The 23,996-nt window shown below is 39.2% G+C and overlaps 1 protein-coding gene across 1 annotated transcript in view; it reads left to right on the top strand.

Annotated features, from left to right (window-relative positions):
* Nucleotides 1–23,996, top strand: part of LOC135708171 (potassium voltage-gated channel subfamily H member 4-like) — a 205,885-nt gene that overhangs the window by 844 nt on the left and 181,045 nt on the right. The gene's annotated exons all lie outside the window — the stretch shown is intronic.

Here is a 23,996-nt window from a genome sequence, read left to right as displayed (position 1 = left end):
ATCGAACCTTTCATCCGAGTGACTCTGATCGTGCCCTCTTCCGTCGCACAAAAAAATGCTTATTATGTAATGAAAAATTTATACTTGTGAATTTGATAGTACATCGACTGGAGCGCGAGAGCACCTAGATAGTGGAGCGCGATTTTCCTGCTTTAATGGCACTCTGCTAGTTATAAGCCCCGTCAATAAAAATACAACCACGTCTATATGGCAACGGATACAGCCGAAACGGAGGAAAAGTCGCGTAGCAGGCAGCGAAGCCACGAATGTTCGTTTTGGTTTTGAAATTAGTTTCTTTTGAAGTACCCACACTAGTACCAAGGAAACGGCAGGGGGGCGTCGACGACGATTGCCGGATGCGGATCCTTGGAACTAACCGAAAATCATCAAATTTGGCACCGATCCAACTTTAATCAGACTTACCGAACCTAACTAACCTCCAGAGGCATTTACTGGCAGCAGCAGCAGCATTAACATACATACCTACCGACCGGTGTGCATACATACCGACATAACCATTCGCATATCCTGTTTCCCACCGCCGGCCTGGTTGCACCCGATTTCTTCCAAACCAACAACGACCGACACGAACCGATATCCGTTGGGAGTGATTGAGGAAAAAGTGTTTAAATTTTTGAAAAGAGTGCGCAAAATCGCCTACTGCCAAGTCGTGTGTTGGTGTTTTCTATTCGTTTCTCCTTTCGACGGCAATTCGTCGTCGTTGTGTCGTTGACGATGAATGGATGGAAGAAAAGTAGGCAAGTGCCGCACTAAAAAGTTGCCGATAAATGCTATATGTACTGGCCTAGTACTTCTCTTACTGCTGGGGGGTGTACAACACCTACAGGCAGGCAGGCAGGCGGGCAGGTGGGCGGGGGTCGGAACTTCTTTTGCACAGTTTTGATCACCTCGGGGCATGGAAACAGAATCTACGAAGCTTTTGTCGTCCGCTTAAATTTATGCAAGGAAGGGAAAATGTGACGTAGCATATATTTGCTGATGTTCTGTAGCATGGAAGTACTGTTGATCTGCGACGGTTGATTGGGTACTGTGTAATCATTTATTCAAGATAGAAAAACATTCGAATTCTTTTGTTGTAAGTTTCCGAGCCCTGACGATGACGTGCAACAAATATTCCGTTGAACATATTTCTTTGATATCCAACCGATCTCCACAAATAAAGTTTTGATAAGTTTTTTTTTAAATACAGTCAATACTCCACAACTCGATATTTGCTATAGCTCGATGTAATCAGCTAGAGAGGGTATAGTGTACGAGAGGAACGGGCTGAACCGATCTGTCAAAGCCATATGGTTTTGAAGCCAAACGACCCGTCAAAAGCCAAGCCAATTGAACTGTCATTCGAAACAATCGAAGAAACTAAATCATTTATTATAACAACAGTGCATGCAACAATTTGTTTTTCACATCATACATCGAAGCTGAATGTTTGATGAAATGTAATTGATTCGACTTTATTATTGAAGCATGCACGATTTTTGAAGAATATCGCTCTGAAGTGATTTACAACAGGCTGTAGTATCTTGTAGGACTTTACAATAGAACAAAAGAAGACCTATGGGAATAAGGCCTGCACTCGAAAAAAATGCACCAGACAAAAGTGTTCGCCAAAAATTTATTTTAAGTCGGATTTTCTTGAAACTTTCAGGGAATGAACTAATACATATGGATTATGATTCGGCATAATTACTTTATTCAATTTCCTTTCCATCGCTGAAAGCCCGCACCTTTCCCTTAAGACCTCTCATTACATTTTGTGCAATTGTGGAGCCGACCTTTTTGGTCACTTTCATCCATTCTTTCTTCAACTCCAGCTCGTTCTTAAACACCTTGGACGATTTTCGAACTTTGGCCTTCATTATGGCCCAAAATCTTTCCATCGGATGAATCTCTGGTAAATTTGGGGGGTTGGCGGGTTTTGGTACAAAAACAACGTTATTGTCTGTGTACCAATCCAACGTCGATCGCGCGTAATGGCATGATGCCAGGTCCAGCCAAAATAATGTTTCGCCTCCGTGGGACCGCAGGAAGGGCAACAGACGCTTCTGGAAGCACTCGGTGCGGTAAATTTCGCTGTTGATGGTACCCATTGTGATGTACGGTTTACTCAGTTTACCGCATTGGCATATGGCCTGCCAGAGCAAGTATTTTTTGGCGAATTTGTCCACTTTCTTCTTCTTTATATCTTCTGGAATATCAAACCGTGATTTGGCAACGTAGAACTCCAGCCCCGGTATCTGCTTTGCGTCTGCCTTGATGTAGGTTTCGTCATCCATAACCACACACATCAGTTTCGTTAACCACTCTCGATACAGCTTCCTAGCGCGGGATTTGGCCGCCGTGTTTTGTTGATCACGCCGGTTCGGTGCCTTCCGGACCATGAATACACGAAGCCCAGCTCGTTTCATGGTTTGCTGAACGAACCAGGCGGAACACTTTGCCTTCAGAGCCGCGTTGCGAATCGAAAGGTCGGATTACGCTTGAAATAATCCAACACCTTCCGGGCCTTCACAGGGTCAGCTGTCTTCGATTTTCTTCCACTTCGATTTCTTCCGCCGCTCGGTCGTCTGGGACTCCTTAAACGATTTTACCACCCGAGACACAGTTGTATGGGTGATTCCCAGTTGTCTTCCGATGCAGTGATGGCATAATCCTCACTCAAATGATTTTGTTTCGCTCTCAAGGGCTCCCAATATCACGCATGATATTGGAATAAAATATCAAGCATGATATTGTTTTTACAAGCTCCTTTGATATTGCGAGACTATTCAGAACATGTAAAATTGCAGCCATAAGTTAACTTACCACAAAAATGATTCCTTTGCACATCGTTTTCTTAGAAAGAGAAAGCATAGTTTGCTATCTTTCTTTACGCTTCACAAATGGCAGACACGAAGTTACTGCTGCCAGCAGTGATGGAAGTTTCGTTTCGTGTTCGGATTTACAGCAAAAATCTTGAAGCTCAAACTCAACACAGTTTGGTAAGAATTGTAGCCGGGGAGTTTTGTTAGCATGATATCATAGCAACCGTATCACAGCTTGTAATATCATCGGCTGTTGTTTGCGTGTTGAGTTTTTGGTCTACGATACTCAAATGAGATTATGCACATTGGTGAGATTAGATCTTTTGATATTTTCACAACACTGTTCCGATGTCATGGTCGCAGTCCGATTTTCCATGACATCGCGCAAAATTCTCCGGCGATTTTCTTCTTGTTTCGACGACATCTCAATAACCGCTGAACCGATTGTTATGAAATTTTGCACATGGAAACAATTCACTCCAAACTAGTTTTACCCAGATTTTCATCAATTTTTACCCATGGATAAAAAAGTTACACACGGATAAAAATGGTGCCTTTTTTTCGAGTTCAAGCCTTAGAAGTAAAGGTCCTACATATCCAATCCATCCCAGATGGCTTCACAGACCTTTATTAGACGTTTAACTCAATTTACTTCAACTGAGAACTGCACGTCGCAAAATTTGGTCGGTTCCAATATACAGCCATTCCATAGCAAAACGAGTGGTTCTCATAATATCGTAAAATGGGTAGTTTAGTTCCTTATTCACAAAATATTAGACCCGTATTTTTTATTATGTCATTAGGGTACAAATTTCCATGTTATGGTGGTAAAAAAAATCAAAATTCATAACTTTTGAACCTCTGGGCCGATCTCAAAGATCAAAAATAAAATGAATGTTAATTAAAAATACTTTTCAGAAAAAAATAGGGGAATTTACGTATTCTCGTCAATCTAAGCAGCGTCCGCACTTCTATTAGCATTTTCACAGCGTTACGCACATATATGACGTGTCTGTTTATTTCAATTCATCTGCTGCTTGCTTCTCTATCCATTCCAATCGACAGAATTCTTCAAAACTGTTTGAAAGCGTTTTTACAACGCTCTAAACTTCTCAGGTGAGTGTGACTATTGTCGGCAGCCTCTTTTTCTTCGGCAACCTTCCCATTAGAACTGCGTGTTAACCAGCTGTTCTATTATCGGCAACTCGAAATCAGCCCCATTTTGTATTACGTATGCTTCATTTGAAGAAAAATCTGGCATAACAGGATTGCTCGGTCCTACAAATATAATCAGATTGAAGCTGAAAGACTAAAGAATCATTTGGATACATTCAGGGAAGTGTGTTGATGGTAAAACATAGTAAAATTAACGTTTAAATTTTGATTGCCGAAAACAGTCAATGGGTGCCGAAGCCGACATTTACCCTATAACGATATTAAATATCTCGGATTTTGTATTGAAAAACATTGATTGTATTTTTAATGGTTTTCTAGACAGAGGACGCAGTATGTTTTTATACTCTTCCTTGAAAATTTAGGTTTTTTAACACAACATATCGTTTTTTTCGTTTTTGAGTTATATTTTTAGAAGAGTTATCAGGTTTTGAGTTTTCCCTCAATACTCCTATGCGACTAGACTTGCCTACGTCTCCATTGATTTATAGTGACTGTAACATGGTCACATTATCTGTACTTACTTTGAACACCGCCACAGGAGTCTCCATACGGGTCCCTATCTTTATTCTAGAGCACTAGCGTTAAGGAGGGGTAATTTTTTTTCTATGGTGCATTTAATCTGGGGATGGGGAGTACTCCAAAGTGCGTGGTGGATGGTGCTGTCCACCCACCACTGTTTCCCTACTGTTCAATTTAGGTAATTTAATTTAGTAAAACAACAATAGACCAAGGTTCACTCGAAACCTAATACCCACTTTTCAATTAGTGCATCCAAAAGCTGTCTTTAAACTTTATACAGTTGCGAAAAAGTTCATCCTCAGAATTCCTTGAGAGTCTTTTCGAAATTTTAAGAACTCTATGAGCTCTATTGAAATTCTTCTCAGAAGTCCTCTGAAATTATTTTTAGAACTCTTCTTGACTTTTACTCAGAACACCTTGGAACTGAAATTCCCTTAGAGTTTCAGAAGAATTTCCTCAGTATTATCCAGAAATTATTCCCTTTGGAATTTCAGACAAAATTTAACTTTCTTGGTATTTTTTATCGAAATTATCTTGGAACTATCTGCAGGATGCACTGGAAATTATCCGTAGAATTTTCTTTGAATTCTCCTTTTTTCTCAGAACACCTTGGAACTGAAATTCCCTTAAAGTTTCAGAAGAATTTCCTCTGAATTCTCCAGAAATTTTTCCCGGAATGAGCTTGAAATTATCCTCGGAATTCCCTGGAAACTGTCCTCAACATCCCTTTGGAATTTTATTCAAAATTTGATTCGGTATTCTTTTAGAAATTATCTTGGGACTATCTGTAGGATTCACTAGAAATTATTCGCAGAATTTTCATGGAATTATCCCCAGAAATCTTTCCTTTTGAAACAGTCCTCAGAATTCAATACCCTAGAGCTTCTTCTCGGAAGTCAAGTTTAAGTTGTCCGCCCATTCACCAAAACGTTATAGTTTTTCTACCAGAAATGTTCAATAAAGCTTGCCCCTGCATTCACCATTTTTTACGTAGGTCCGCTGATTCCTTTTCACACTCAGGGTTTCCTTGTAGGTTTTGAGCACTCGACAAACTGTTGTTTTCGGCATCTTCAGCACTTTAGACTGCTTGGAACCGAACCACTCCGGATTTTCCATTTGCAGTTATTTTTGAACGCGATCGACTACTGTGATCAAACTTGCACCAGTGGTTCTCTATAGAAGTGCAAACAAACCACTGTCAAAGATTTTCAATTCCCAACACTAGAGGCGTGCTAGCTGTGCCCAATTTACTTTTAGTCAGCCTTTATAACTCAAAAACGAAAAACAAAACACATCGCTGATTTTTTTATGGTGTTAGAATTTGAATTAGCATTGATCAAGTTACACAATATCGTAGGTTGTACGAATTCCTAGCTGTTGTTAAGAGAAAAACGGATATCTATTGCTGAACACATAATAAACAGAGTCTGATTACTATCTCTCAGATTAAGACATATTCCTCTCCAACAGTTAAGAATTGTCCTGGCCACGTCCTTACAACTGATGGGGATAGGAATGGAATGTTAGCCCAACAACATTTACTTAAGAGAGGTGCAGAGCTGTAAGTAGGGAAAGTAAGCCATAGGATTCACCGAGTTGATGTTGCTAGCATAAGGAAAATAAGGTACTCTCGAGGAAGTGACCAGTTCATGATTAGGACCAAAATCCATTATGTGACTCATCAAATAACATCAGAATTCAAAACTAAGTCCAATGACAGCCATGCCATATCGAGTGCTTAGGAGCTCTTTGGACGCATCCGATCATAAACGAAGTTGCTTAAAATATGGTTTAGTAAGAAGGGTCATATGAGGGGGTTGGAAAGAAAGAGGTGTAAGTGACTTTGATCGATTCTCTTCATCGACTTTCTCTTTTGATAACCACTGTTATGCAAAGAGATTTTACTCTAATTAGACCACATAGTTTGATAAAGGAGGTTCTTATATAGCGTCCAAAACGTCAAATACAACAGGGAAAGGTTTTGCAGCTGAGTTATTGACGAAAGAGAAAGTCCATGAAGAGAAACGATCAATGCAGATCGAGTTACTCGAGTTTTGTTTCTCTCATACAAACGTGTTCAACGCTTCATTTCAATAACGCCTAGCTTGACTTTCAGCAAGAAACGAAAATGAAAATGAAGCTCGCTTAGAAGTAAAGCTGGGCTTAGAAAATTCAAGTCAATTGAACAACTCACTTGAATTCAATTGGCTTGAAAAGTTGAGCTTGGTTCAACTTTTTTTTAATTCAATTGAGTTGATCAAGTAAGTTGAATGGCATGGTTTAGACGTTCAGTTCGCGTTCAAGTCAGTTAAATTCAACTGACGTGAACGCGAATTGAACGTCTAAACCATGCTTAAAGGCTGGCTATGGACCTTCTCGGCGTTCCTTTGCTCATCGCTTTCAATTTAAGTAACGTCGATTTTCTAGTTCAACGAAACCTCATTCTGGTTTTCCATCTCTTTCACGAACACTCTATCATCGCTCTTTCAATGTGTTTAATATGCGTTATGTTCCGTTTCCGTTTATTTTTTTAGATAAATATATGGATGGAAGATAAATTAAACATGTAACGTGAGAAATGCTTTACATATACATTTTAATTTTCCATCGTATACGTCATGAAACCTCTGTTGATGTGTTTCATGAAAGACGAAACTATCAAATTCGAGCGCTCTTTCGCTCGTCCGTTTCAGCGAAGCTTGAAAGAAAGACCAATGGAGCGAGGGGAAAAAGAGAAACAAGCGATAGAACATTTGTTTGTGCACGCTGACTGAGGTTTTAGAATGCTGCGAAGTTGTTCGACTTTAACAGAAAAAGAAAGCCAGCAGTCTCTTCGTCGCGTCGATTTGGTCGATTGAAGCTGATATTATGACGCCCTGAAAGTCACTTACACCCCTTTCCTTCTAACCCCCTCATATCTCACCATAGCACAGAAGAGTATTTGGGCAAGAAAGCTGACCAAAATGGTAAAACTCAAAAAGCTGTCTAGCACATCATTTTACACGCCACTGTGTTCCTAACTCTCAATTCTTCACTGCACGACGTGTGAATATTTATAGCATTGTAAAATCTCAGGTAATCATGACGTTTTGATCTAAGAAAATAACGCGAATGAAAAAAGAGACCTACTGCATCAAGATTTGTCATGATTACCTGAGTTTTGTCATAAAAACGTAAATATTAACGCAGTGTGCAGCGAAGAATTGCACGATGTGGCAGCTATTTTGGGTTCCTTTGTTTTGTTTTCATCTCGTTGGCAGCTGTCTGCTGTTAGTTGCATGTCAAAATTTTGTTTGAAAATAAGAAAAGTTCTGAATCCTGATGAATGTGGGCGTCTTAGTGGAATACCTGTATAATGAGAGAGAGAAGGATTAGTAATTTCCATTTAATTCCACTACCTTATTTGCTTATCCTTGACAGATACGCGTATTTTGTCTACAATGTGCAGACTTCTTCAGTGTCTTGTACTAATAATCGACTGCGAGTCGAGTATTAGTACAAAACACTGAAGAAGTCTGCACATTGTAGACGAAATACGCGTATCTGTCAAGGATAAGCAAATAAAGTAGTGGAATTAAATGGAAATTACTAATCCTTCTCTCTCTCATTGTATTAAGAAAAATTCTCTCAAAAGTGTTTTGAATTTTAACCTGATCATGAACTTGAATTTAAATGGATCTTCAAGATGAAGATATTTAAAATATATTGAACCCAAGAAGCAATGAGTTTCAAAGTGCCAACATAGTAATTATAAAGGTAGCAATTCAGGTGGCAAATCCGAGGGGGGCGACACATCTAAATCTCAAGTCTAGATTCTCAACAAATCTCACACTAGCGAGCATTTACTTGCACCGCGAATCATCTTTTTGCAGGAAATCTTCAGAATCGTCATCAATCTTCTTTCTATCTACTCAGCGTGCGCGCAGCTAGCCACAGCATAACACAATCTTTTCTGCATTGTAGATAGAATCGTCCCCCTCGGGCAAATCTAAACCAACGGAACGTAGGACGCCATGCAAAACAGTTTGCTGAATCGAGCAAACACACACAAAATGAACTATCTTTCTTGGCAAAACATACAAATGTATCGTAAAATCGCAAAATTTTCTGCTTTAGATAATTTGTTAGAGCCCTACTCTACCCAACAGTATCAAAAATTCTGCCCGAAACATTAACAAAAATACCTTTCAAACATAAACACATAAGCAAAAACCGTGACTTGCTTCTTTATTTATTTAACCACTATATCTTTGACATTTTAGCCATACAGACTGTTTAAAGTGCCTTAATCCTATTCTTAAAAACTGGTCCACTTATATTAAAATCAAAAACATCACACACTTGGCTTGCATTCCATTCATCTGACACCAGGATGACAATCGTTCTATATCAGCTTGTAGTGCGCAACAATCCACGATCGATTTGATCACACGGTTCAGCTTAAGATCATCCACATATAGCAACTTACAGGAACATAGCATATCACACACGTCGTTAATAAACAGAACGAAAATAAGAGGTCCTAGGTGACTCCCTTGTGCAACCCCCGATGATATATGGAATACCTCGGATCTGGAATCACGTACCTTAACGAAAGTCTTCCTGGATGATAAGTATGATTTCAACCAACAAACGATCCACGGTGGAAGACCAAGGCGGTTTAGCTTCTACCTTGATAATTACTATGTTTGCGCGTTGAAATTCATTGCATCTTGGGTATGCAGACAGTTGATGACTGTGATGAATGTGAAGACAAATTTTTCTGTTTCTGAAACTGTTCTGCAGAACTTGTCTGTCACAGATATTTAGGTAGTTTGTTTTAATTTTTAGCGCCCCATTTTTGGTTGTTTGATCACAAGTGGAGAGAAAATGGACGTAAGGGATGAAAATTCCAACAGTGAACCAAAAGCAAAGCGGAATCGTCGAACTGTGGCTCATACAGTACTGGACAAAATAAATCATACACCCATATAATTTTTCTTTGGAGCTCGATATATCAGGTAGATTCAAACAAACAATAATGGTTTGTTCTGCAATACTTCTGTATGTTTTTCGCTAAAACTGTGCAGGTATAAAATATTCAATATGTTGTATGACTTTCTCAATCATCATTTATAAGTTATAAAAGGAGAATTTCGTGTTGGACAAAATAGATCATACGCCTGATTTCTTATTGAAAATTCTTGTTGAATTCAACTTTCAACTTACATTTTAACACTCTCAGTATTTGGTATGACCACCCTTTGCTTTCAACACTGCTTCCAACTGGTCATTCCAGCGTTTTGATCCGATTTGATTTGAAAAATGCCGTTGTTTTCTTCGCTGTGTGCTTTGGGTCATTATCTTGTTGGAAAATGTAATTGGATTCCAGGCCAGTTTTCAGTAGCGAAACTTCCAGATTTTCACTTAACAAGTCAATGTACACACCTACAGTTATTATTCCCTTTATATGAGCCAAGCTTCCAACACCAGACCACGCAAATGCTCCCCATACCATGATATTTCCACCTCCGTGTTTAACCGTCTTTTGAATGTATGGTTCCTTAAGAGCGTCACCGGAACCTCGCCAAACCCTTGTTCGCCTTTTCTGTCCAAATAACTCAAATTTGTTCTCATCCGCCCACAGAACTCGTTTTCAGAAGTCCACAGTGATTCCGGCGTACTTTTTAGCAAATTCCAGTCGCTTCCGTTGGTTCCGCTTGTTGATAAAAGGACGCTTCGATGCCAAACAGCTTTTCAAACCGCTCTCAATAAGTCGCCGGCGAACAGTACGTCGACTTACATTGAGATCCATCGATTCCACAATATGCCTCGACGAATACTTCGGATTCTGCATAGCCATTCGAACAATTCTGATGTCATCACGATTACTTGTCGCACGATGACGTCCTTGTCCGGATAAATTCCTCACAATTTCTCATGTTTCGTACTTTTTCCATATGTGCTGAACAGCTCCAACTGGGTTCGAGTACTTTTCGGCAATTTTCCGAAAAGAAATTCCTTTTTCACGATCGCGAATCACCAAATTTCTAACATCGAGCGAAATCTGCTTTCCCGTCATTTTTCACTTTTCAAATGACGCAAACAAAACACAATGGTGCGATCCGCACGCTTCCCAGAACAAGAACTGCCGTGATGCCAAATATTCAGATTTTGTTTTTATTCGATGGCTAAAAAATAAAATCTTAGGAGTGTATGATTTATTTTGTCCAAGCACAAAAGTGAGCATATATTTATTTAAATTTGTAACAAAAATAGCAGAAAATAAACACAATTTTCATTCAGCTAATTGAATGCACCATGAGAAATACTTGAAATTTTCTGAATATAATGTAATGTACTTTTTTGGGTTGAACGTATGATTTATTTTGTCCAGTACTATAAGTGGTCGGGTCAAGAAACCTTGCTGCTTATCCAGCTGGTGGAAGAGCAAAATTCTGTATGGATTTTTGGCACTGCGGACAATAAGAACCTTCCAGCGCCTGGACGAGTTCCAGGTCTTCGGGAATTACATTGCAAGTTTGCTACGGAACGTCACCAACAAACACAGTTGCGTGCAAAATGATGACAGCCCTAAGTTTGCACCTTAAGAATTGATAAAACGATCCATAAAATATTGAAAACCGTTCCATTAAAAACATCTAAATGATCCATAAAACATCGGAGAAAATCCCTAAAAAAGTGTGGATGATCCATAAAAAATATCAATACTTTCAATATTTTATGTAAAATTTAGCAATACAATTGTAAAAATGTACCGCTAAATTTCTAAAGAATGAGCATTGAAATTGTACGAATTACCCATAAACATATTGCAATTGATCCATAAAACATTCAGCAATGAACCTTAAACTAAAGAAAGTGATCCATAAAAAATCAAGTTTGCGTATTACGTATTATTAACGTGTATTATTCATGTTTAAGACCCTTTTTATTTAAATTTTGATCCATAAACCTTGAAAAATTGCTCCACTGCTTATCTACTAAGATTTACTGTCCTGCCCGTGTATTTAAGGTAGATGTGCGAAGCGATGGGCAAGCGTCTAGAATTAGCTTCCAAAAGAAGATTCTATAATAATATTCTTAAGAAGCTTCCTATGGAAGCTTCATTTAGAAACTAAGAAGCTTATTCTAGACGCTCGCCCATCGTTCTGCTCTTCTGACAAAAAAAAACACGGGCAGAACAGTAAACCTGAGTAGCTACGCAGTAATCTAGCAATTTTCCAAGGTTTATTGATCAAATTAAAAAACATATGTATATAGACCGAGGGGAGCGACTCTAGCTACGATGCAGGAAAAATTGTGTTTTGTTTCGGCTAGCTGCGCGCACGCTGAGTAGATAGAAAGAAGATTGATGACGATTCTGAAGATTTCCTGTAGAAAGATGAGGCGCGATGCAAGTAGATGCGAGAAATGCAAGAATATTTTTCGAAGATTGATTCGCTAGTGGTAGATCTGTTGAGCATCTAGAATTGAGATTTGGATGTGTCGCCCCCCTATAATTGGAACACATTTATTTTTCATTTTTTCTTAAGAAGATTATTATAGAAGCTTCTTTTGGAAACTAATTCTAGACGCTTGATCATCGCTCCGCACATCTGCCTAAAAACACGGCAGGACAGTAAATCTAAGTAGTTAAGCAGTAATGGAGCAATTTTTCATGGTTTATGAATCAAAATTAATAATACAGTGTTCAAAACGTGAATAATATACGTCTAATTTATGGATCATGGCTGTTCGGAATATCGGGATAACCCTGTACCGCCAAACCCAGTGACAACCCTGTGGGAGATTCAGAGAGCTATGATAACGGTCGCTGTCAGAAATGACAGACGTCAGGTTTGGTTCAACGGAACTGTGAACTCACAGTTCCGTTGAACCAAACCTTAGATAGGTCGGAGTATGAACGAGAAAAAAAAGAGGTAAAGAAGAAACAATTCCAAACCATCTAAAAAACGTTTTACAGCTAAATTATTTTAATTGCCTAAATTTGTTAATATACCTATCGTTTAATTAAATTGTAGTTATTTGTAGTGAACTAGCTACCAACAATCAAAACGAAACTAACGATTTTAAATTGGCTCACTACTTGACTTGCCTATTGGTCCCAAGCAAATCGATTAACGTACCCCATTCTAGTCAAAATTCTAGTACTACACTATGTTTGTTTTAATTCGCTATGAAAGTTTGACAGGTAAAATGAGGGGTTCGTGGATTTTCTCGTGTTTTATAGGGGTGCATCGATAAGCTTGGGACCGAAGAAAGTACCAGAGCTTAGCCAAAAAGTTGAGCACATTTCTTCGGGACCTTCTGGTCTTAAAGTTACCTTTATGTAGCTACTGAAGTAGGTTAGTTGGAGGTGGAATTCGTGCAAATATTGAATTTAATAACCCTATATTTGCTTAATCTAGATACTACAATTTGATCCTAAAATCTGGTAACCTCCAAATTGTTCCTAAACGCTATATACATGATTTACCCTAAGTAACTAGTAAGTAGCTCATTCTACATCGTTTGCGTGCTTAACTAAAATAATAATTTAATTCCTAAATGCTAAATCTAGCCAAATTTTTGTTGAAAGAGTGACGGAATATAACTCTCGGTTTGAAAATCTCCCGCTCAGCCTCCTATCGCTTTTCATGAAGGAATTTCTCTTCCTCCAGCGCTTTCTTATTTGCGCTTTTCTCCTGCAGCAACTGGTCTAGGGATTCTTCCAGGCTGACCTCATTGGTACTTCCTTTTCCAGATTCGGTTGCGGCATCACTCCTCGCTCTATTATTTCTGCTAGGTGGTTTCTTTGGGACAGACTTCTTGGTTCCTTTTGCCACCTTCAGCATATTTGTGCACTTAGAGCACGTCTACGAAACCTCCTTTACAGCTGTTGTCTTACCAGCACAACTATAATGGGTGCAGAAATCGCAGACATCACACTGGACCATATCATCTACGTGGTCATGGCCTTCACAAAGCGTACAGTTTCTATCGCTGTCCTTTTCTTCACTCAACGGTGGTGTTGATCCCTCTGACATTTTGAGGTTATATCCGATGTTGTTCTTCAAGAATGTTCGGATTAATGAAAGCAACTTCCTCAGAGCAGTCTCGTTTTGGACAGCTTGAAGCTGAAATAGGTTTTATTATAAGCATTAAGATTGGTTTTGATTTTATATTAGTTTAATAAAACCTATTTCAGCTTCAAGCTGTCCAAAACGAGACTTCTCTGAGGAAGTTGCTTTCATTAATACGAACATGGCTATATTTTTAAGTGCGCAAACATGATTTTCTATGGATCACTTTCTTTAGTTTAAGGTTCACTGCTGAATGTATTATGGATCAATTGCAATATGTTTATGGGTAATTCGTACAATTTCAATGCTCATTCCTTAGAAATTTAGCGGTACATTTTTACAATTGGGTTGCTAAATTTTACATTAAATATGGATCATATTGATATTTTTTATGGATCATTCACACTTTTTTAAGGATTTTCTTCGAAGTTTTATGGATCATTTGGATGTTTTTAATGGAACGTTTTCCAATATTTTATGGATCATTTATTGGTTTTTATGTTCAAAAGTATGTTTGCCCAAAATGTGCTAGGCATCTTGTCCAGTTTTGCCATTTTGGTCAGCATTCTTGTTCAAGTACTCCTCTTTGCATAGGTGGATTAATTCAGGTTTTGTGCTTAGAGTCATTGCCGTTAAACCATCTCTTTGTAGGTTTCTGAAACAATTTGAAGATTTAGGAAACAGCAGTCGGTTAACCTAAAGCTGGGTTTATACTAGACAAGTCAAATGATCAACTCAGTTGAATTCAATTGGCTTGAAAAGTTGATCCTGGTTCTACTTTTTTCAATTCAAGTGAGTTGATCAAGTCAGTTGAATGGCATGGTTTACACTTTCAATTCGCGTTCAAGTCAGTTGAATTCAACTGACTTGATCAATTGACTAGCCCTGTCTAAACCCAGCTTAAGATCTTCTATCAGCCGTTGGATGCCAGTCAGACTGTTGAGTTGCACTTCCATGGTGAATTGACACTCGGGATTGGAGAAGTATTTGCTTTGTCGTCGTCCTATGGTTACCGTGCCAGCGTTCGCTTCCATTGTGCTAGTACCACTCCGTACACTAATGCAAAAACAATACAGTCTTAGAAAACTCTCAATTAACAACTATGGAAGTGTTAGAGAACACTAAGTTGATATCTGGCATAAATTTTCAGTCTGGACGTAAGTGCCAAAGAAGAAAGTGATTGGTCTTGGACCTGCCTTGATAAGGTGTAGCTTCCTGAGATAAGCATTTCTTAAACAGGCGGTGTCCACAATCGCCAGTGTTCACCTAGCTTCAAATTGATTCAGAAACTTGCTAAAACTAACAATCAGTTTAATCCTAACGTATTGTCCAACAACCCGGACTATTTCCACAAATTGTCTTCCATTGTCCTTTGTTCTAATCGTCAACTCCCAACTTCTTCACTTCTGATGGCAAAATCGTCCCTTTCATTCCATGCAAATCAGCCGGTTCTTTGTTAGTCTCCGTAGGTGCGCTGCCTGGGAAATCTCATTTGAATGGAGGCATCCTTGAATGATTCATTTTCTATTCGTGGCGGATGGCATTTCCAAGCAAAACCTCCAACTGCTGCTGCTGCTGCCAGTCAACAAATAAAACGAGATTTCAATGCAGTAAGATCCCGAACTGATTGGGAATGGGTGAATGTGGGACAATAATAAAATTCCCCCTCAAATTCTATTACCAAGCCGCTCCAAATGTGGCCACAATCGATCTGGACAGGTTTGAATAAATTTTTAAAATTTAATAAAAAAACAAAAAATCCGGAAACCGGAACGACTTTCACTATCTCGTGAGCGCACCCATCCACCCACTCACTTATGCACGCTCACGGTCGGTGGCCGCGAATGAAGTTGATAGGTACCTTTTGGCCAAAGTTGGCAAAAGGTGGATGGCAGTTTTCAGTTTCCAGGTGCCTGACATCAGGAAAACAAACAATAACACGAAAAGGAAGCTCATTACAATTTCATATCACACCGTTTTATATTTGTTTATTTTCGTGTATCACTCATAAAAACTCGGATCGTCCCGCGTTCTGCTGCCACCTAGCCAAAAAAGGGCAAAAATGGCGTTGAGGATGGTGAAGCCGGAGTACGACCGTTTGACGAGCTGGACGGGGACAGCGCGAGAATATGTGCATATAAAATGTTTAAATATTGAATGCAATTTCACTGGAGCTGGAGCAGCATAGTGTGGTGGAAATAATGCTCGATTTTAGCTGAAATAGACAACCGGAGCCGAGTGCCGCCGTGCCGTGGTTGGCTCATTTTCCCTGCCACTATCGGGCGTTCGTGGCGGAAAAAGTCGTGCGGGAAATATTGTGGCAAAGTGAGAATAGTGGCGAAAAACGACAGCAGGAAACAGGTTTAACCCCCTTCGAGGTGGTGCCAGGGGGGAGGGGCAAAATTATCACCACATATATGATGAACTCATTTCCTCCGTTCACGACATGAAACAGTCACACTGCGACGGACGGCGGAGAGAATAAAAGCACGCTGCTTGGTTGACTCTAGAGCTATAGCTAGCTGCTGTAGTGTGTAGTGTGGCTGCCAAACTCTTTGTGTATTGACAAATTTTTCCAATGATGGTGTGCCAGCTAGTTTTTCTCGTTTTGTCGTTCTCCTTTTCCGAGTTCATTTTCCTATGCCGAAACCGGGGTGCCTCTTGCCAAGTGGCGCTACTGCTGCTGCTGCTGCTACTACTGCTGTCGCCAGGTTGGTTGGTGAGAATGGGATGAATGTTTTAGAGGTTCATACGGTCGATGAACGGCCGAGCGCGGAAGGGAGGGAAGACAAGAAAACTGCCCTCTCGGATGGATGCGGACAAATGTTTCGAAGGTGTGACTTTGTTATCTTTGTTGTTTTGCCATTCGATGAAATCGTTTGGTAACTTTTCGTCAGATCGATTGCGGAGAGAAATGACGCTGCATTCAAAACCTACTCGGTAACAGCTATGTAAGGCATGAATATTCAAGCAACCGTGCACAGTTTCCACTGTTGGTTTGCTCATGGAGTGGAGACGCTTGGTACGCCGCATAATGTAGAGTACCGTATGACGACGATGATTGAAGTAAAGTTGATCCGAGAGTTGATCAGGGCGCTGTTCAATTTTCTTTTCTTGTTGGCGTTGTGACTGAAATTATGAGAGAAGATTTTTTTAATAGCTTCAGACAATTCTCTCTAAAACTAGGTGAACATTTCAAAAGGTCCTATCGGCATTGATCGATTATGAAATGTAGCAACTGTTGACTGTTCCAATCCAATGACCTACCTATTCCATAATTCAATCGAAACGAATTATGCATCCGTTTTCCACACTCTGTTTCAATTTGGCTTGTAGTACCGGTAGTACCGGTTCCGGTTTTACCTGTAATTCTGGGTGATTTTCTGGTACTGAAATGTGAAAATACCGGCCCTGGCTTGTGAAAATACCGATATTTTAGGTACTGGTCATTTGGAAAATGCTAAAGCTAAAGTAGGACTATCAACGAGTATTGATTTTGAAACATTTAATAAAACGCCGTGAACCAGAGATGCCAGATTTATAGACATGTCTGTGAATTTACAAACTATCGTTACAGACATTTCCATACTTTTTAGTTTTTTTTTCACAGATATTTACAGACTTTTGTAATCAACACGGTAACCAGCGTAAACACATTAATGTGTAAAAAAATACACATTTTTTATGTTTATATGCAGCTGTGTAAATGTGTAAATTAGGAGATCTTAAAATGTGTGAAAAAATACAAATTTTAAGAATATAGTACCAGTCAAAAAATGTGTATTTTAATGCTCATTAATGGGTAAAAAAACTTAAAAACTTGCTGCATACTGCTTCGTTGATGCACGCCATTTGCCTAAGCGAAAAAATTTCAGCAATTTTAGGCAAAGGATGAGGAACTACGGTCCAAGCTTTAAAGAGCAACGATGGACAAGCTAGAGGGTAAGTGGTTTATATTATTTTCATACCTTAACCCTAGAAAAAAAATCATTTTTAAGTTTTTCATTGCCCGCTGTCTGGCTGTGATTTTTTTCAATTAAATAGTATTGAATCCGAGTAATCTTAATTCAATCATTGGCTCCATTCGTCCCCATCATATTAAAATTCTATAAATGATTACTTTTTACACATTTTGCAGTAAAAACCGTACTTGAAAAATGTGTAAAAAATACACTTCTATTGACGTTTGATGGGTTTACACATAAATGTGTAAACGCAGTTTACACATTTTATGAGTAGACCCCTTTTTTCACGAAATGTGTGAATTTTTACACATTAATGTGTTTACGCTGGTTACCGTGAAGGGAACATTTTAAAATTTATTTGGTTACACTGTTTTACATCTTTAATCAAATTACACGTGCGATGCATTTTGCAACACGCATTAGAAATTCGCGCGTTTTAAAATCCACCACACGAACGAGCTGTCACTGTCATAGAGGGTCATACACTGAACGAAAACATCCGCAATACTTCGACTGATTATAGTATTGCTCGAGCCCTTTATCAATATGCTGTCGAATTTCGGATGATTTCCTTATGGTTGAATTCGTCATCATCTCATGACCATCCATATGACTGTCCTCCAAATAAAGGATGATATTTATTTGAAAATTGTCTGTAAAACATACAGGGCTCAGAGGACAACAATTTAAGGAAAAGATGACTTGCAAATGTTTAGATTAGATTATTAATTCGATTGTTTACATTTCCATATTTAATAGCCATGAACAGCCATTAATCATGGATACAAAAATTATTTGTTGGTAGAGGAAACTTCCTCCACCACAAAATAGAAATCTACGGTTTCCACCCTTTACCAATGTTTGGACCACTTCTGATAGCAAAGACTATGCTTCCACCTCGTTTGTCAACTCAAAGCATCATCGTTTTCCTGTATTTGAGAGGAAAATCATCTGATTTCAAAACAACCGTCATCCGGTTGCAGCTATCATTCGAAAAGGCGATTTCTATGTTTCGATTTGAATGGTCTGAGGTTTCATTCGAACAGAGGACGGTGGTTTGGTACAGTGTAGTTGTAGACCTGTCAATGTGCTGTCATGTTGTATCCAAAACGAACATTTTCCATACGATTTGACGGTTTGTTTAGATACGTCAACTCACGTTGACCGGTCTATGTATAACTTGACTATAAAGTCACTGCCACTGAAAAACCCAAATGTGCGGAACGCAACGTGTGATCAGGATAAAATTCAAAAGCGTCCTATGGGAGAACAGTTTAAACAAAATTGAAGTGGTTTCATTCAAATCGGCTTAGCCAACGTCGAAAAAAGTGAGTGAGTTTTACTGAATTATTTTGGCCACATCTCCGCAACCCAATGTGCGATCGGGATGAAATTCATTAGCGTTCTATGAGAAAACCAAACAAACAAAATAAAAGTGGTTTCACTTAAATCGGTGAAGCAATCGTCGAGAAAAGTGAGTGAGAAATTTCGTTTACATTTCAAAACTTCTTTTTTTCGATCACATTTAAATATATAAATAAATTTTAATGAGGTTTTGTGCAAAATCAATATTAATACTTGCACTAATCATTATGTTGAGTGATTTGAAGTATCGCACGACGAATTTCAGAATCTGTCCACTTTCCGGAGGTACCCGGTACATCTGAAAGAGACCATTATGATCATTGGGTCTGAATATGTCCGCCATTTGAGGTGATTTGAGGTGTCGCATGATGAATTTTTGATGCATCAATCTTTTGCGAATTCCCCAGTGGAATCTGGAATTCACATTTTTGTTCATATCTTCGGAACTATAATTTCGATCGGGAAAAAATCAATAGCGATTTATGGGGATCTGAAAAACATTTTGTTCCATTTAAATTGGTCTAGCCATCTCTGGATCAAAATTGAGTGAGTTACACTCATACGAATTTATATACATACATATACAGCCATTCCATAGCAAAACGATATGATGGTTCTCAGAATTTCGTAACAATTGGTAGTTTGGATCCTTATTGAAAAATATTAGACCCGTATTTTTTTCTCAATGGGGTGACCATTTTCATGTTAGGGTTGCCAAAAAATCTTTTTTTAAATTTTTTTTCCAAAACTGAATTTTTTTTAAAGTCATAACTTTTGAACCACTGGGCCGATTTGAATGATCAGCATATCAAATGAAAGGTTATTAAAAATACTTTTTAGTATTTCTAGAAGTATACTCTAAAAAACGTAGTTTTCTTGTGGACTGAGTAAAATTTTCCGAGCCTTTATAAATCTTTTCGAAAATAAGAAAACTCGTCGAAAAATTTACTTATTCTAGAAGTATACACTTGAGTGGTCACTGCGCTGTCAAGTGCTGTAAATTTTCATATCATTCGATGGATGATGAACCAATACAACCATTCTCACATGACCATAATTTGAAGAGCCCCTTTCTCATTCGAAGCGCATTGCCACTGTCAATTAATCATTTTGTTCGACCATTTTACACAGAGATGGCGCTGTTCCCCTGGTAGGAAGTGATAAAAATCCCCATATAGAAATTGAGAGAAGTGGGATTAATTCGCTTTCGGTGCATATTCAGGTGAAAAAAAGTGAATGACAACCTAAAGAAATTAATCAGGGACTTTGTCGTTCAGTTTTTTTCCCGGAAATTATAGTTAATCAAGCTACAATTAATTAAAAATGATTTTTCCCCATACAATTTTACCCACTTTACTACCAGTCCCCAGAGAGCCAAAAAAATTCAAATTTTAGAGAGAAATTCTCTCTCACAAGCTCAATCTCTCAACATGCCATGTATTTTGTTGACACTCGATTTGTGATTTCCCTTTCACAGATTACAAAATAGAGTATCTGTCACTACAAAACATGTCTGGTATCTCTATATATGCATTTGCTTTATCATTTGAAGTCCCTCCTTTTTTACATATTCTGCGCAAAAGATACTTTATGCCCCGCCCCATACATAAAATTCGGCGGGAAATTCTGTGAGGGGTGAGCTATTTTGTGTACAGAATGTGTAAAAAAGGAGGGACTTCGAATAATAATCTAAATGCATATATAGAGGTACCAGACATGTTTTGCACTGCAGTGTCCTCTGTGAACAATTATAGAAAAACAGACCGTGGGTAGTTTCCGATAGATGTCATCGCAAACAACAGCTGTGACATCTGATGGAACATGAATGCAGAAGCTTGACAAAATGATCAATTGAGTCACTCACTATCATTTGATATACGACAATGGAGTGTGGAAGAAACCCAGAAAAATGGTCCCGAACAGACAAGTCGACCCGATGTTGGATCAATGTAAGGCTAATTTAAGGTCGATGTCGAACCAATGTCGTGTTGTTATCGTGTAAATTTTGGGTTTATCTCGGGTCAATTTCGGGTCAACATCGGGTTGGGGTTTGGTAGAAGTCAGGCTGGTGTCGGGTTGGCTTAGTTTTTTCGCCGGAATGTCAACCAGAGCTCCGTTTATGTGTAGGTTACACTAAATTGAATGAGATATAGCTTTTCTCAAATGATAATGATCCATGCCTTCGTCAGTGTTAGATGATGATGATGGTCCCACCTCTTACCCCTACAAAGATTTGAGCTGGACGATTTATCTTTAAGATAATTAAATATGACATTTTAACCAGGTTGGCAAACAAAATCGAACTGGTTTCAGTTACAGATATAAATTCCCTCTAGAGTTTACAGTTGCTTCACAGCGATATAAATGTGGAAAAGCTCAGGCGTCCACCTCTTAGTTCGCCTTTTCGTCCACCTAAAATAATCATAAGTATTACAAGCAATCAAGAGTTAATGAACAATCAACAAAGCATCCTATTACACTAGCAACCCCACAATCTGATGCTATCATAATTTTCAGTAATGTCAGGAATACTCACGAACCCCTAACATTTGCCAGAAAACTTATTACTAAATCAAGGTTATCAAATGTTAAATTTGTTCCTCTATAACCGTGAAAGGTGCGCGAGGCTTTAACCTTTGTATACAACTTTTTTTTTAATCTACTCCTATTATATCAAATAATAAAAATCCATCATCACCGTAACAAACAAAAATAGTTTTTGAAGTGATACAATAATTATTAAAAAGTCACAGCTATCCATACAAAATAATTTGTCAACAAATAAAAAAGTTGAGGGTTGTGTCCAAAGCACAACTGCATCGTTGACGTAGAGCTACGAGATTATTTTGCTGTTCCTTTTTTTTTTTACTTTAAATGATCTTTATTTCTTGTCTTTGCGTGGTTTACATGTATGAATTTTCAAGTGACACAGATGCGTCTTTTAAACTTTAGTACATTTGAGATTTTAATTATTATTTGAAGTTCTTAGTCCTATCAGGCCTGTTTTAGAGAATGACCACCTTGGTGGGATTGGTTTGTTTTAAATTGGAAAAAGGAGTCTACTTATAACTACTATTTACAACTACAACTAACCTACAACTACTATATACACCTAATCTACTATATACAAATTGCTTATCAAAGCATGTTCTGATAAATTACATTTTTGTGCAAATTTAGTCTTAATTTCGTTAATTTTGGAATCTATTTTGGCAATGCCTGCCTCTTCATGTAAATTTGTTATTCTAGTGTCGAATGGACGATCAAGAACCATCCTCAGCACGCTATTCTGAGCGACCTGAATTTTGTTCCCTTGAATCTGTGCACATGATTCCCACACCGGACCGCAGATGCTATGATTTGTTTGTAGACAGCCAGTTTGTTTACCCTTGAGAGGCGGGATCTGCGGCAAATCAGCGGATACAGACACATAACCAAGGCAGAACACTTAACTACAGTTTTCTCTACATGCGAACGGAAGAGGAGCTTTTCATCGAACAACATCTCGAGATAGGTTACTTCGGCAGACCACTCAACCCTTGTGCCATCCATGGTTACAGTACAAGAGGGAGCCGGTTTCAGTTTGGGCGATTGCCGATGGAAGAACATGATCGCTTGTGTTTTGGAGGGATTGATTTTAATTTTCCACGTGGTGGCATAATCAGCAAAGGCGTTAAGGCATCGTTGAAGTTTGTTCATTATTTCGCGAGGCATCCTTCCTTTGACGGCTATTGCGGTATCATCTGCGAACAGGAAAAACACGCAACCGTCACCGAGGGGAGGAATGTCGGAAGTGTAAATGCTGTAAAGCAAGGGGCCCAGCAAACTGCCTTGCGGGACTCCTGCTGGGATGGAAAACGTGTCTGAAAGACACCCATTCAACGATACCTTAAACGACCTTTGCTGAAGGTAGTTACGGGTGATTTTAACCAGATGTAATGGGAAGTTGAAGTTACAAAGCTTGTACACAAGCCCGTCATGCCAAACATTGTCAAACGCCTTTTCAACGTCTAACAAGGCCATGGCTGTGGACTTGGATACAGCTTTGTTAGTTCGGATGTTATTCATCACCCGCACTAGCTGGTGATTGATGGAGTGCCCCTTTCTGAAACCAAACTGTTCCGGAAGGAGAATGTTTTTCCTCGACAAACTTGAGCAAACGATTGAGAATGAGTTTCTCGAACAATTTGCTCAGCGCTGAAAGGAGGCTGATTGGTCTGTAGCTTGAAGGCAATGTTGGATCCTTACCGGGCTTGCGGATTGGTATGATTTTTGCTACTTTCCAGATGCTTGGAAAGTAGTGCAGTTCCAAGCATCTGTTGAAGATAGCGGTTAGAAGAGACTTCACTTTCATGCTGAGTCTCTTCAAGATCATGTTGAATATATCGTCAAACCCGGGAGCCTTCATGTTCTTGGTGTATTTCAGCGCTGAGCAAATTTGTTGTACTGTAATCATATCCGCCGGAGGCACGACACTAGGGGAGGGATCTAAGTTTTGAACGCATTGCGCAACCTGATCTTCGAGCGAACTTTGGATATTTGAGCCAAGCAAATGCGATGAAGCGACATGCTTGCCGATCGCATTTGCTTTCTCCTGTGGGGTGATTAAAAGCCGATCGTCATCATTTTCGACACTGAGAGGTGGAATGGGCTTGGGACGAGTTTTCAGGACCTTAGCTACCTTCCAGAATGGTCTGGAGCGGTCGTCCAGATTCTGGACAAGCCGCCCGAAACTTTCGTTCCGGAGTGAGACCATTCTGGAAGCAATCTCCTTGCTCAGATCGGCCATTTCACGTCTCCTCGCTAGATCTCCGGTTCTCTGGAACTGGCGTCTACGCACATTTCTCAAGCGAATCAGTAATTGGATGTGGGAATCAATGGCAATAAACTTACCCCTCACAGGAACTCGTCGAACGCACGCCTCGTCAGCCACGGTTATGACTTAGTGGAGTCCCTCCAACGCTCGGTCGATGTCCTCCACGGTGTCAAGCGACGGGTTGTCGATGATGTGCCTGTCTACCACGCGTCCAAACTGGGCCCAGTTTACGCGATGATAGTCCTTGCGCAGGCTTTAAGCAGGA

This window comes from Ochlerotatus camptorhynchus, unplaced genomic scaffold (assembly GCF_037179485.1).
Source record: "Ochlerotatus camptorhynchus isolate MF236.1 unplaced genomic scaffold, CSIRO-AGI_Acam_v1.1 ptg000328l, whole genome shotgun sequence".
Classification (NCBI taxonomy): Eukaryota; Metazoa; Arthropoda; class Insecta; order Diptera; family Culicidae; genus Ochlerotatus; species Ochlerotatus camptorhynchus.
Note: the sequence above shows the minus strand (reverse complement) of the source record. Positions and strands in the feature narration are given on the sequence as shown.